The sequence below is a fragment of the Mus caroli genome, chromosome 5 (genome assembly GCF_900094665.2).
Source record: "Mus caroli chromosome 5, CAROLI_EIJ_v1.1, whole genome shotgun sequence".
Taxonomy (NCBI): Eukaryota; Metazoa; Chordata; class Mammalia; order Rodentia; family Muridae; genus Mus; species Mus caroli.
Window position 1 is genome coordinate 74,895,620 of NC_034574.1, and position 12,322 is coordinate 74,907,941.

Below are 12,322 nucleotides of genomic sequence, written 5' to 3' on the forward strand. Positions count from 1 at the left end.
AAAAAGCAAAGACTAGGTAGGATGTGCACACTGAATCTCTTCAAGACTGAGCAAGTAGAAATTGAATATAAATGTATATTTTATACTCTTATATCCATCAAAATTGATTTTTTTCAGTCTGATTAAAGTAATTATATCTAAGTTTTATGTACTGTCAACCTTTGAAAATCAGATGTATGTCCATTCACAGGGTACAAACTGGAGAGTGAAAGGAGACCATGAATTAAGAAACACCTCAGATTATGTTTTACACAGTCCCAAGGAGGATGTTTGCCCCCTTTAGATCAGCCGTGGTATAGAGCAGTAATGTGTGTTTTTTTTCTTCAGGAATAATGAAGAATGAAATAACCTAAAATGGAGTATTTTCTGACTTTTTTTATCCCAAGGGAAGATTCATCATCACAAAAGTTTTTTTTTATCTTACTAGTCAATTATTCATGGGATTTTGTAGTGAAAATCACACAGGAAATCCTGTAGGCTCGTGTTAGATATTCAGATCATGCCAGAAAGAGCGAGAACACCTGGGATCATAAACAAATCCCAGGATCCAACTTCCTTTGATGTCTCAGAAGGAGGAAAATATCTGGGGATCAGCAGGTTTGCCGTGCCAAGAGACAGCTCTGAGCTTGCTCACCCATGCTTATTTCAAGGAACAGCACATTACTCATGAGCTGAAAGTGCGCACACTTCAAAAATAGAGAGAACTTTGGCCAACAAGAAAGGAATTATAATTTAAAAATAATAACGAAGAAGGATAAAATTTTATTTTTGAGTCATTATAGCATGGCTGGATAGTGTGAATCCAATGCATTTCATGCACTTAATATTCTTTGTTCTGAAAAATGCATTTAATATAGGTTTAATTGAACTCTCAGTTAGGTTACATATATTATCATCTCTACAGGGGCCTTTTTGAAGAGTATAAAATTCCTAGTGACCATTCTTTTGGTTGACCAGTGATATTTTAGGGAATGAAATGCATAAACTATCTTTGAACTGAGACAGTTCTATGTTGCTTACATAATGAGATCTTGGTGAAGTGTGTAGAATGCAGAGTTAAAGAGATATTTTATGAAAAAATACACAATAGGAAAGATTTCCTTTCTAAAATAGTTCTGTAAAGCCTACATTAATATTCTAAGTTTTGTACTTTGAAACATGAAAGCAGAGATAAAATGTCAGATTGTACTCTTTTTTTTTTTTTTATAATTTGTTAAGGAAATGAAACAGTTCACAGCTGCCTCGTTGCTCTCCTGTATTTCATCAGCTTTCTTTGAGGATGTGAAACAACCCTAAAAGCCTCTTCCAGATTCATACTGGAATGTCCTCTGCAAAAATCATGTCCATATAAATAAAGACGTTGCTCACACGGTTTTAAAAAGCTGTATGTTTTAAACCGTGTCTTTTCTCTCATAAATTGTTAAATATGGAAAATGTGATCCTTTAATATTTATATTTGGAGGTTGCTGATAATCAGAATATTTTCTGGCTGCTTTAAAATACTTCTTAGTATGTTATTTATCTGGTTGTTTTTCCTAATGAAATACTACAAAGTTAGACATACCCACTCGCAACTCTATATGATATGAATTTGTAGTATATATCTGAATTGTGTTTCTATTCTCTTCAATATACTTGTTTCAAAAGGTTATAGAGAGTTAGAATGCATTTCACAACCTAAATATGATTTTAGAGAGAAAATCATCCAAAGAAGGCATTAACTGGGTCTAAGAAGCTGTTGAGGCGAGGGAGTACTTGCTGCGAGTGCAAAGAGCCATGGGTTTGACCCCTAGAATACCATAGAGCGTGCATTCCAATCCTCATATGTAATAAAATGATTACATGGATTACATGGAGATGGAAACCAGAGGATCAGAAGTTCAAGGTGATCCTTAAGTATATAGCAACTTCAGGGCCAGCCTGAGGTACATGAAACTCTCACTCAAGAGGAGAATTTGACAACATCAAAACTTGTTGGCAGGGAGTTCCAGGACAGCCATAACTATACAGAGAAACCCTGTCTCAAAAATCCAAAACCAAACCAAACCAAACCAAACCAAACCAAACCAAACCAAAACAAAACCAACCAACCAAACAAACAAACAAAAAAACCCAAGAAAACCTGTTGGCAAGTTGCATTCACTTAACAGGGAAGTGAATCATGGATTCCTAATACAACCTGATTACTTTAAAAGTCACCCATTTTTCAGTCCATGCAAGCATTATATAACATGTTCTAGCTTCCCCCCTGTAGACTTTGTATGATCCACTAAGTACCAATTTAGATCAATATTCAACTCTTTCTTAAACATGAAATGAAACGCATGCTTTTCTGGATACTGGAGTCACTTGCTCAGAATAACTGAGATCTATTGATGCCACCACATGCCATTCATCCCAGGGGTTAAAGGTTAGCACACATTAGAGTATTAATGCTCACAAGTCTCCCTAGGAAAGATGAACAACACCATTTCACTTGCAGAGGAACCTTATGCTCAGCATGTTAGATACATGACCTGTGTGTAGTATAACTAGAAAAAGTCAGAGCTAAGACATTATCTGCCTCCAATACCCACTCATAAGGAGCTGTAATATTTAGCCTTTTTTGACATTTTTACAAGATATTTTATTTTATTATATCTTATTTTTTATCTTCCTACTCAGTTATGCCATACATGTGCTGAATGCAAGGGTTGCACAGATCCAATCCTGTCTTCAAACTCTCTTAGCTATTTATTAAAGAGTTTGCATTCTTGTTAGCTGTGTTTATTTTAATAAATTGAATATTTATTTTATTTAATAAAGAGTAATAAAATCACTGCAAGCTTGTATTTCTAAATACAACATAAAACTAGCTTGTGCCTCATAGAAAAAATACCTGTAACTTATAATGAGCTTCTTATCTAGAGTGAAATAATAAATTGGTTTTCGTTTATATTAGACAAAACTTTTGAAACCTGCCGTAACTTGAGATTTTACTGTTTAAAAATTACACTTGAAATTTCTATTCAACGGTTAAACAAACAATCAACATAAGACCATAGCCTATTTGCTAAACAAATGGATATTTTCAGTTCCATTTTAAAGTTAAGAGCATAAGCTGTGGGCTGTGAACATAGCTCCTTTTGTAAACTGCTTGATTGCTAAGCCTAAGGACGTGAGGTCAATCTGCTTTCATTTGCAACCTGGTGCTGGTCAAGGCAGATGGAGATAAGCAAATCTCTGGGACTCTTGGGTCAGAAAGCCTTGACTTCAAAGTAAGTTCTCAGGGAAAGAACCTGTCAAAAGAGCATGGCACCTGAGGATAACTACCAAGGTTATCCTCTGACATACACATATATACACATAAATGTCTACTCATATCCTACATACATATGCAGTCAAATACACATGAGTGCCAATGTAACACACTCATGCACATACACACACACACACACACTCACACTCACACACACACACACACACACTCACACACACACACACACACACACACACTCACACACACACACACACACAAACACACTCCCGAAGACCACAAGCTATGTGACATAAAATCTACATTGTTCTATGTCATGGAATTCCATGCATGACAAGGTTCCAGACATAACTATGGTCCTGTAATGCTGATAGTGAGTCTGCAACATTCCTCTTGCTCAGTACATTTACTGTACCTTTTATGTCATTAGATGTGTTCATACACACAAATGCCATTTTGCCACATCTACAAACCTTACTTAGTACATGCTACATGCATGTAATCTAAGATACAGAGTCTATAGCATACATGGGCATCATAGGTTCAGTGATATTCACACCATCACAGATCAAATAATCATGCATTTCTCAGGATACATCATAGTGATGATGTTGTAACAAACACAGTAAACTTCTATAGCTATAAAAGTTTTCTTCCTAATCAATGATAGGAAGAAGAAATATTATTGATGATTTCCTTACATTGGGCTCATTAGTGATGTATTATTTAGTTTTCTATTATTGTGCTGAATACCACAGCTACAAGCAACTTATAGAGGAAAGAATTCATTTCTTTTTGCAGCTTACAGGCCATCATGCAGGGAAGTCAGGACAGGAACTCAGGGCAGGAACCTGGACACAGGAACTAAAGGCGAAGCCAGGGAGAAATGCTACTAACTGACTTATTCTCTAAGACTGGCTCGGCTTGGTTTCTTATAACACCCAGGACCAACTGTCAAATTGTGTAATTGTTCATGGTGGTCTAGCTCCTCTGGTCAATCATTAATCAAGGAAGTGCCCTATAAACTTGCCTATCCAAAATCTGATGGAGACATTTTGTCAAATGAGGTTCCCGAGTCTTGTGTCAAAACGAGCAAAACTAACCAGAAAACCCTGTGTGTAATTCACAAGCAAATATTGACATTTATTGATAGAATACTTTTAAGTAATTACTTTTGCCAGTAAAGCTCAAATTGACATTTATTTACTTATTTGTGTGTGTGTGTGTATGTGTGTGTGTGTGTGTGTATGTGTATATTATGACTAGTTACATGCACATAACATTGCATGTTTGGAGATCACAGGATAATTTGTAGGAGTCCGTTTTTGTTGTCCATCTTGTGGATCCTAGGGATAAAACTTAAGTCATCAAACATAGCTACAGGCAATCAGATGCACTGAGTTATTTTACGGGTCCTAAGCTATTTATTTTTATTTATGTCTATGTGTGTATTTCTCTATGTGTGGGTCCCATGTGTGGGTGTACCTGTGGAGATCAGAAGGTGTTAGATGCCTAGAAACTAAGATGACAGGCAGTTGTACGCCAACAGATATGGGAGCTGGCATCAGATCTAGAAGAGCAACAACTGATTTATTTTTTTGTAGCCCTCAAAATTAATTTTTATAGTATGATCATTTTCATGGTTAACAGAAACATATAGAAAATATTAATAATAATAAAACACATTAGAGGTAATATAGATTACAATTCAGCTTTGTCTATTGCATTAAGCAAGGGAAGTAAACTAACCAGGAAATGCTTACAAAACTGATGGTCAAGCCCAGTTCCCTGACCACAATCCATGCTCCACCGCTGAACTCTACTCCTTGCTCTCCCATTAGAACATCTGTAGCAGAATTCAAGGACTCAATAAATAGCTATAGTTGAACAATAATTTTACCTAAAACATTAACCTAATTAATTCTATAATATCACTATCTTTTGAAGATGCCTTTGGGGGTGAGGGGAGAGTGGGGAAAAAGAAAGAAGAAAGAAAAGAAAAGAAAACAAAAAAGAGTGACTTCTGAAACCTGGAAAGCTCGTCTCTTTGGGTGTTTTGTACTCTGTTTTTCACATCCTCTGCGTTATATTTAACCTTGACTAAGTCATCTTAACCCATTCCGTCCTTCCTTGTCTGTGTTCACAGGTACCGTTTCTAATGAAATTTGGGCCAGTTGAATCGATGCTCATTTCTGGTCTTGTCAAACACTAGTTCCACTGTGGCTTTTATAAGAATCTGCGTTTTCTTTTAAGGTCTAATTTTCCTCCTTAGCAGGTATTTTCTTCGCAGGAAATGACCCAAATACTGAGAGGGTTAAACCTGGCCATTTACCAACCTTCATTTGATCCCCTTGTCCCCTTCCTATCCAGCTCCCACCCCTTCTGACCTGAATTGGGGTTGGGACTGCGGCATCTTCCAGTAGAGCTGCCTTCATTTAGCTCAGCTACAGGGACCACTCATATAAGGGAGAAAACAATAAAACAATGAACCTCCCACTCCAAGTCTTCTGAGGAGAGACTCTTTCCTTTGTATCCTGCTGACAAATCGAGTTTCTTCCTGAGGCATACAATTTCATGCACATTAACCACCAGAAGTTCCTGTCTCCCCTCAAGTTCTTGCTTTTCTCCCCAGCTCTTTGTTTCTTTCTTTTAGAACTGTGAAGCACTCCTTATATATTCGCGCAATCTCTCCTGGTGTTTTTGCTAAGAAATAAAAGAAGGGTACACATCATTTGGAGAACTCCTACACAACAGTGTTTGATTAAAGCAATCTATAGCACTTAAGACTCTCCTGCTATTCACATTAGCCATCCTTATAGGGACATGGATATTATCTTTATGAAAAGACATGAATAAGGAGCATTGCTGAAAATTAATATTTAAAATCATTATATAATTTTTAGTTTTGTCTCTTTAACAGTAAGAAAGAGGCACTATAATTTTAGTATTCAAATTCCAACTTTTTATAAAGTGATAGAATACTTTTAAGTAATTACTTTTGCAAGTAAAGCTCAAATTGATGCATATTTTAATGTATACATACTTTAGTGTTTAGTATGTTAGTAAGTGGTTGCATGTTTCTTACCTTGGTGTCCTGAAACTAGCCAATAAAGTCAATTTTTGAAAGTTAAGAAATAGTAAAACCTATTTCTGTTTCCAATACCTCAATTCCTTTTCAGTCATATAGTAGATATTCAATAAATATGCATTGAGTGATTTAAAAGAAAATCAGGTCAAATGGCTCCTCAAAAATATTATTGTTTATTACTAGAAGAAAAAATATAAGAAACCCTTGTCTGCCAAATAGATGTTATTAATTTAACTAAAATATTTAAATAAAAATAAGGATCATGTAGATACTAATTTCACACAAAAAAAGATTGATATAAAAAAACAAATTACCCTTTCTTTCCTTCCATACTTTTCTCACTAGCCTTAGCGATTTGTAATTGCTTGTTGGTTTGTTTGTTTTTTTCACAAAGAATTTTTCTTTATCAGTTTCTTGTACATAACAATAATCTCCAGAGATTTTGAAGATGATTATAATTAAACTTTATCAAAATTATAAAGTACCTTTATCGACAAACATACCTTGTTTAAGAAGAGGAGCTACTTGTTTAAGAAGAGGAGCTACTACTACTAATCATCTCTTCTGTGCCCTCATCCAAAGATGCCTTTCTTAACCCTGGCTGCTTGCTTTGCTTGTGTGTGGAGAATGTCCTTAAGTAGATCCTTATTTGCTTAGAAGACATCTCATTTCACCATCTTTCCTTTCTTGACTACTCACCACATACCAGATACTTAGGTAAAAACTGGGAATGTTTAACTTAGAAAACAAAATGAAATATTTGTCTGCACCAAGAGCTCGAGTAGGTACCACAAAGAATGGAAAGAATAAGAGAAGAAAAGATTTTGTCTTTGAGGTGTTTACTCACACGAGGTCAAGGTTCCGAAAAAAAAAAAAGAGTTGTTAGTTCAGCAAAGGCATTAAGGACAAAAAACATTCTTATTAACATATTTCCTTAGTTATTGTGTATATGTGTGTGTCTTCATATATGCTGATGCTCACATGTGAAAGTCAGAGCATGCCTTTTGAAAACAGTATTCTCTTTCTACTTATGGATCCCAGAGATGAAACCCTGGTCGTCAGACTTTGTAATAAACCGTTTGCCTGCCGAGCTATCTCTTGGAAGATTAAATATTTAGTATTCTGCTGTGAAGGGGCTGAGGCTCTGCTGGGCTAGCATAGGCCCTCAGTCAAGTTTTTTTTAAGGAAGACCATAAGAAGTAAGTCTGATGGAATGATGCTATATGGTATATATAAAATATAGGACCAGTATAAAATATAAAGAAAGATGAAACCAGAGATAGGCAAAATGAACATCATTTACTAGGGTTAATAGTATCTGACTGTGAGTGTGAGTGTGTGTGTGTGTGTGTGTGTGTGTGTGTGTGTGTGTCCTTATGCAATGACTTCCATTCAGTGACTGGAATGAGTCTACATGTTCTTGTAGATAGGCCATTTTAACTCATTCTCTTTAAGATTAGATTAATGATAAATGCCGCAAAAAGCATACATGTTAATTTGATAATAAAACCAACTTCATTGTATCACATATATTGCATTATCATAAGACACAAAAATAGCAAGCAGGTAGAACCAGTTGGCTATGAACATGAGTTAGGTTAATGAGTAAATAAACATAGTGAGTTTCCATTCAATTATTTCCCTATCTTTAAGCAGACAGAAACTCCTGACAGTAACTATTTAAATATTTGAACTGAATCCATACTCTAATTCTGCTGTGTGTCTTAATTTAATTTAGTTTCATTAACATTTAAGACTTTGTTGTTTTGAAACATTGTCCGAATTACAAATGTTGCCAATAATGTGAACAGGGCTGGCCTTTCACTTCCAAGAAGCTCCCATAATCTAGCTGTCATTCTGTCATCTTCCACATAATCATATCAATTTAGAGTCAAAGACTGGAAAGGAAACACGACATGATTTAGTCCTTCAGACCACACATTATGAATGTATTTGCTCTTCACAAGGCCGATTGCTTTTCTACTTCAGCTAGAACACAAAGCCTCGCAAAAGAGAACAATAAGTAATACAGAGGGCTGCTTCTAAGTAAATATCTATGGCAAGTGCGTATTTATTATTTTAGATTTCTCCCACATTTGTCCTGACTGCGCCTTACTAGGCTCTCCATGCATGGGAGAGGATAACTTTGTGGTTCTGTGGAGTCAAATGCAGTTGATTTTTCATGCTGGCTTCAGGAGATGGCAGCTGAGTTCTAGTGAGGCTATTTTACTACGACTAGATGTGAAACTGATGGGAAGAATAAACAGAAAAGTTAGTGAGTGGCTTAAAAACAGTTCAGGCTTTCATTCAGAGGCAAAAAAAAAAAAAAAAAATGCAGGGTCTCTGGTACCAGAACCACAGCCCACTGTCTACTTACAGGCTAGGCTAAATATAAGGCAGAGAGAGGGGCGGTAAGGAAAAACTTGAAAAGTTTCTTTTTGGCTCTCAGTTGGCCATTGCTAGAGGTAATCAATGGGTGGTGAGTTTGAGTCAGTAGGGAACTGATAAACAGCACTCACAGCAACCATTACTGAGAGTCCAAAAGGGCTGAGAAGATGACGATCAATAGAATCAAGTTGCTTTAGTTCTTGAGACCAAATTACTCCATTTCGGGTGGAGAAGTTGATGAGCTCAGCCAAAACAGAGAAGCTACATAAAAAGTTAACACACTGGCTATGCAATATAATCCTTGTAAATAAGGATTGCACTATGTTTGTCAACCCAAATGGAATGCATGTAAAGTGCTTTGCATAGCAAAGGTCACACCACACGAAGCTTCATGTATGTGAACTCTTTAAGTATACTGTGACCTGCTAGCTGAAATCAGACTATTTCCAGTCTTCAGTGAGTTGGGGCCATCCCACTCAGTCACGTGGATTCCATAATGGTGCCAAGCTATTCCAGCAATTTGGGCAGCCCCACGCATCATGAACTCCTTTACCATGGTATACTATCACAAACTAGTCTTTTTTTTTTTTTTTTTTTTTTTTTTTTAGCTTAAGACTATCAATGGACTCTGAGCTCTGCCCTGAACCTCCCTGAGATTGTGCTAGTGCAATATTCTTTGTGGTTTCACTCCTAAACCAGCTTTTCCCTACCGAATCTTTAACCTCAGAGAAATAGCTAAGATAAGTTAGGCAAATTTCCCAAATTTCCCCTCAACTTGCTTGGCTTCTGCTTGTCTTTATTCTCTGAACTGACCTGATCCACACTCCCTGTGGCCTTGACTGCTGGCACTGCTTGCTACTACAAAAAAAATAAAAAATAAAAATAAACAATCTTAGCTTTGTAGAGTCTCTGGATACTGCTCATAGTTTTCCTTCCTCCTGTGCTCAGAGCTCTCAGTATAATCAGATTTACAGTCAGCCCCATTTCCCCCACAGTTAGTAATCTCCCCTCCCTTTACAGGTTGTGAATGTTCCCAAATGTGTCTGTGCTCTCAATGCATCTAGGTATCCTCACCGCCCCCCAGTCACCCTCATTTATTTCCATCAATAAGTACTGACTGAACCCCTCTTTAAATGGGTCTGTAGACCTAGTCAGTATGTTCTAACAGTGGAGTGCAGTAACTGACCAATTCAGGCCTATCTTTTAATGATCATTTTAGGGTAAGCATCGCTTTAAATCACTAAGTAATGAAATTCCAGTCTTTCGGTTAGAACCCGCTGACTCTGTTGCCAGCTGAGGTCTCTTATTTCTTGCTGTCAGTCAACCTGTAAGGGAGATTAAGGCTTACTTTCAAAAGTGTAAAAGATGAAAACATATTCTCTCTTATTGAAATTTGGCATTGTACACAGTACCTCATTTTAATTCAGTTTCTCTCAGGGAAGTTTCAGAATACAAAATGGCCTTAATGTGACTGCCTGGTATTTTGGTCCTCATTTGCCTTCAGTATGGCCTATAATTAAGGCAATTAATGATGACATATGGCAATATCAAAAATTCAACTTTCTCAATATTATGAAAGTGAAATCCTTCTGTGCATATGGTTGGATCCTGAGCATCATGGCCTTTCTCATAAATTTAGTTCAAATTGCCTGAAAAAAAGACAGCAAATGAGCATTTTTAGGGATGGTGGGTGTTCAGTTTTCTTTGATGTGCCCAACATTGTAAATCACTGCAGTCTAACCATTTGCTTCTTGGAAGCCTTAGGACATGCATCCAAATTTCTGTAGGAAAACTTTGTCAGTTCTAGGATGTAGATCTGCTTAAAATGAGTTCGGTGCTCAGTTAGCAGAGAGAGTTCAGACATGCCAAAAGTTTTCTTCAAACAAAGCAAAACAAAAGCCTAATGGAATTACGGAGCGAAGGAGGAATAAATCTCTCAGTGCCCTCTGAACTCAGCTGTTTTCCTTTAGGCTGGTTTTCCTCCACTCCATTTCCCCCGTCCTGTTCTTATCTCCTACACAGTTCATTTACTGTTGTTTACTCAAGATAACAGGACATTTCACAAGTGAGATCATAGTCACAGTTGTTGGAGGTGAAATGTGAAATAGGTTTATTTTGACAGGAAGGCTTTCTTTCTTTTCCATCTTGGAAAAACTAATAAAACCATAGCTGGCTATTTATATTATAATCTAAGAGGAGTTTGGTATGGCAGAGTTGGGTCTCTCTGGATCGGTTAATAGTTGTGTACCTAAGCTAAGCAAGTTACCTTCAAGGGAAAGTGTGATGCTGAAAAAAGAATACCATGACCCGTGCTAGGAAGACAAACCCAGAATGCCTCATTGTGCTGTATCCTCGCTGATATTTACATTCAGTGGATTGAAATACAAAGCTTGGAACACATGAATTATGAACAGCAGCTCTGCCATGGATGTCATGTGGCACTTTGTTAAGAACAAATGATAAATGAAGAATGAGAAACTTATTAGTCCATGTCTTGAGGGCATTTCTTTGCTCATTGATCAGCATTGCCCACATTTTTTTTTTTACTAGCACTGAATCTAATACAGTTTTCATGAGTTCTTGATAATATATCACTTCCACTAGATGCTGTCCCTTGAGTTATGAGATGATAATTTTCATAGTGTTTAATCTTTATCCTCAGGCTGTAGATTGAGCACCAATAAGTGTCAATCACCTAAACGTTCATTTATTATTAATTCCAAATGGGTTGAACTTCCAAGATTAATTAACAGTATCCTATCAGAAGTATGGCAAGCTCCTTCCTTCCCTCCTTTCTCCTTTCTACTCTTTCTTCCTTCCTTCTTTCTCTAACTAGCTTGGAGGAAGCAGGACTTACCCCCACGAAAATTATGAATATTCATGAATATTATGGATGAAGAATCTCATTATTTACTATAAATATTTCAATTGATCTGTTGGTTTAGAAAAATGATTTCTCAATGCAAGTGATTACCTCAGCACTGTAGTGACTATTCAAATAATTATTTATGTAACAAAATTTGAAGTTTCCAGAACACGAGTAGTATTAATGAAAAATTTCTTTAATTATTCTCATTATGATATCTACCTTATATGTAAAAACTGAAACATGAAAATTTTAATGCCAAGCTATTTTTAAATGTGCTGTAATTTCAAATTCAAATTCATAAAATGTTGTATGTGAATGTGTTTTTTAGAGTTAACATTTTGACAGTGACTAGTATTCCTCTGTCTCTGCACATTTAGTAAGACGGTAGGCTTCACAGAAAATCAGATCTAATTTTATATTAGTGATGGTTGCTAAGTAACTATTTGATGCAAATTAATCATTAAACATTTAGCAGCTTATTCTCTGATTGGAGTGGATGCTGGAGTGACTTCCAAGCCTACAGCTCAGCAAACAAGTGATGGAGGAAGAATAGTCTGAGATGCTTAATAAAAATAGCTGATGACTCCACTACTTGATTTTCTTCCTTTGTCACAATCATAAAGGAAAACAAGAAATTGACAGGGACAGCTAACAGCAATTTCCTAATAGTAGATGCTGTTTAACTTTGAAGTGCCACAACCAAAATTGTTCTAAAATATGT

At 36.3% G+C, this 12,322-nt stretch overlaps 1 protein-coding gene across 23 annotated transcripts in view; it reads left to right on the forward strand.

The window, feature by feature from the left end:
- The window catches only part of Adgrl3 (adhesion G protein-coupled receptor L3), a 762,557-nt gene that overhangs the window by 425,443 nt on the left and 324,792 nt on the right, over positions 1-12,322 (forward strand). The gene's annotated exons all lie outside the window — the stretch shown is intronic.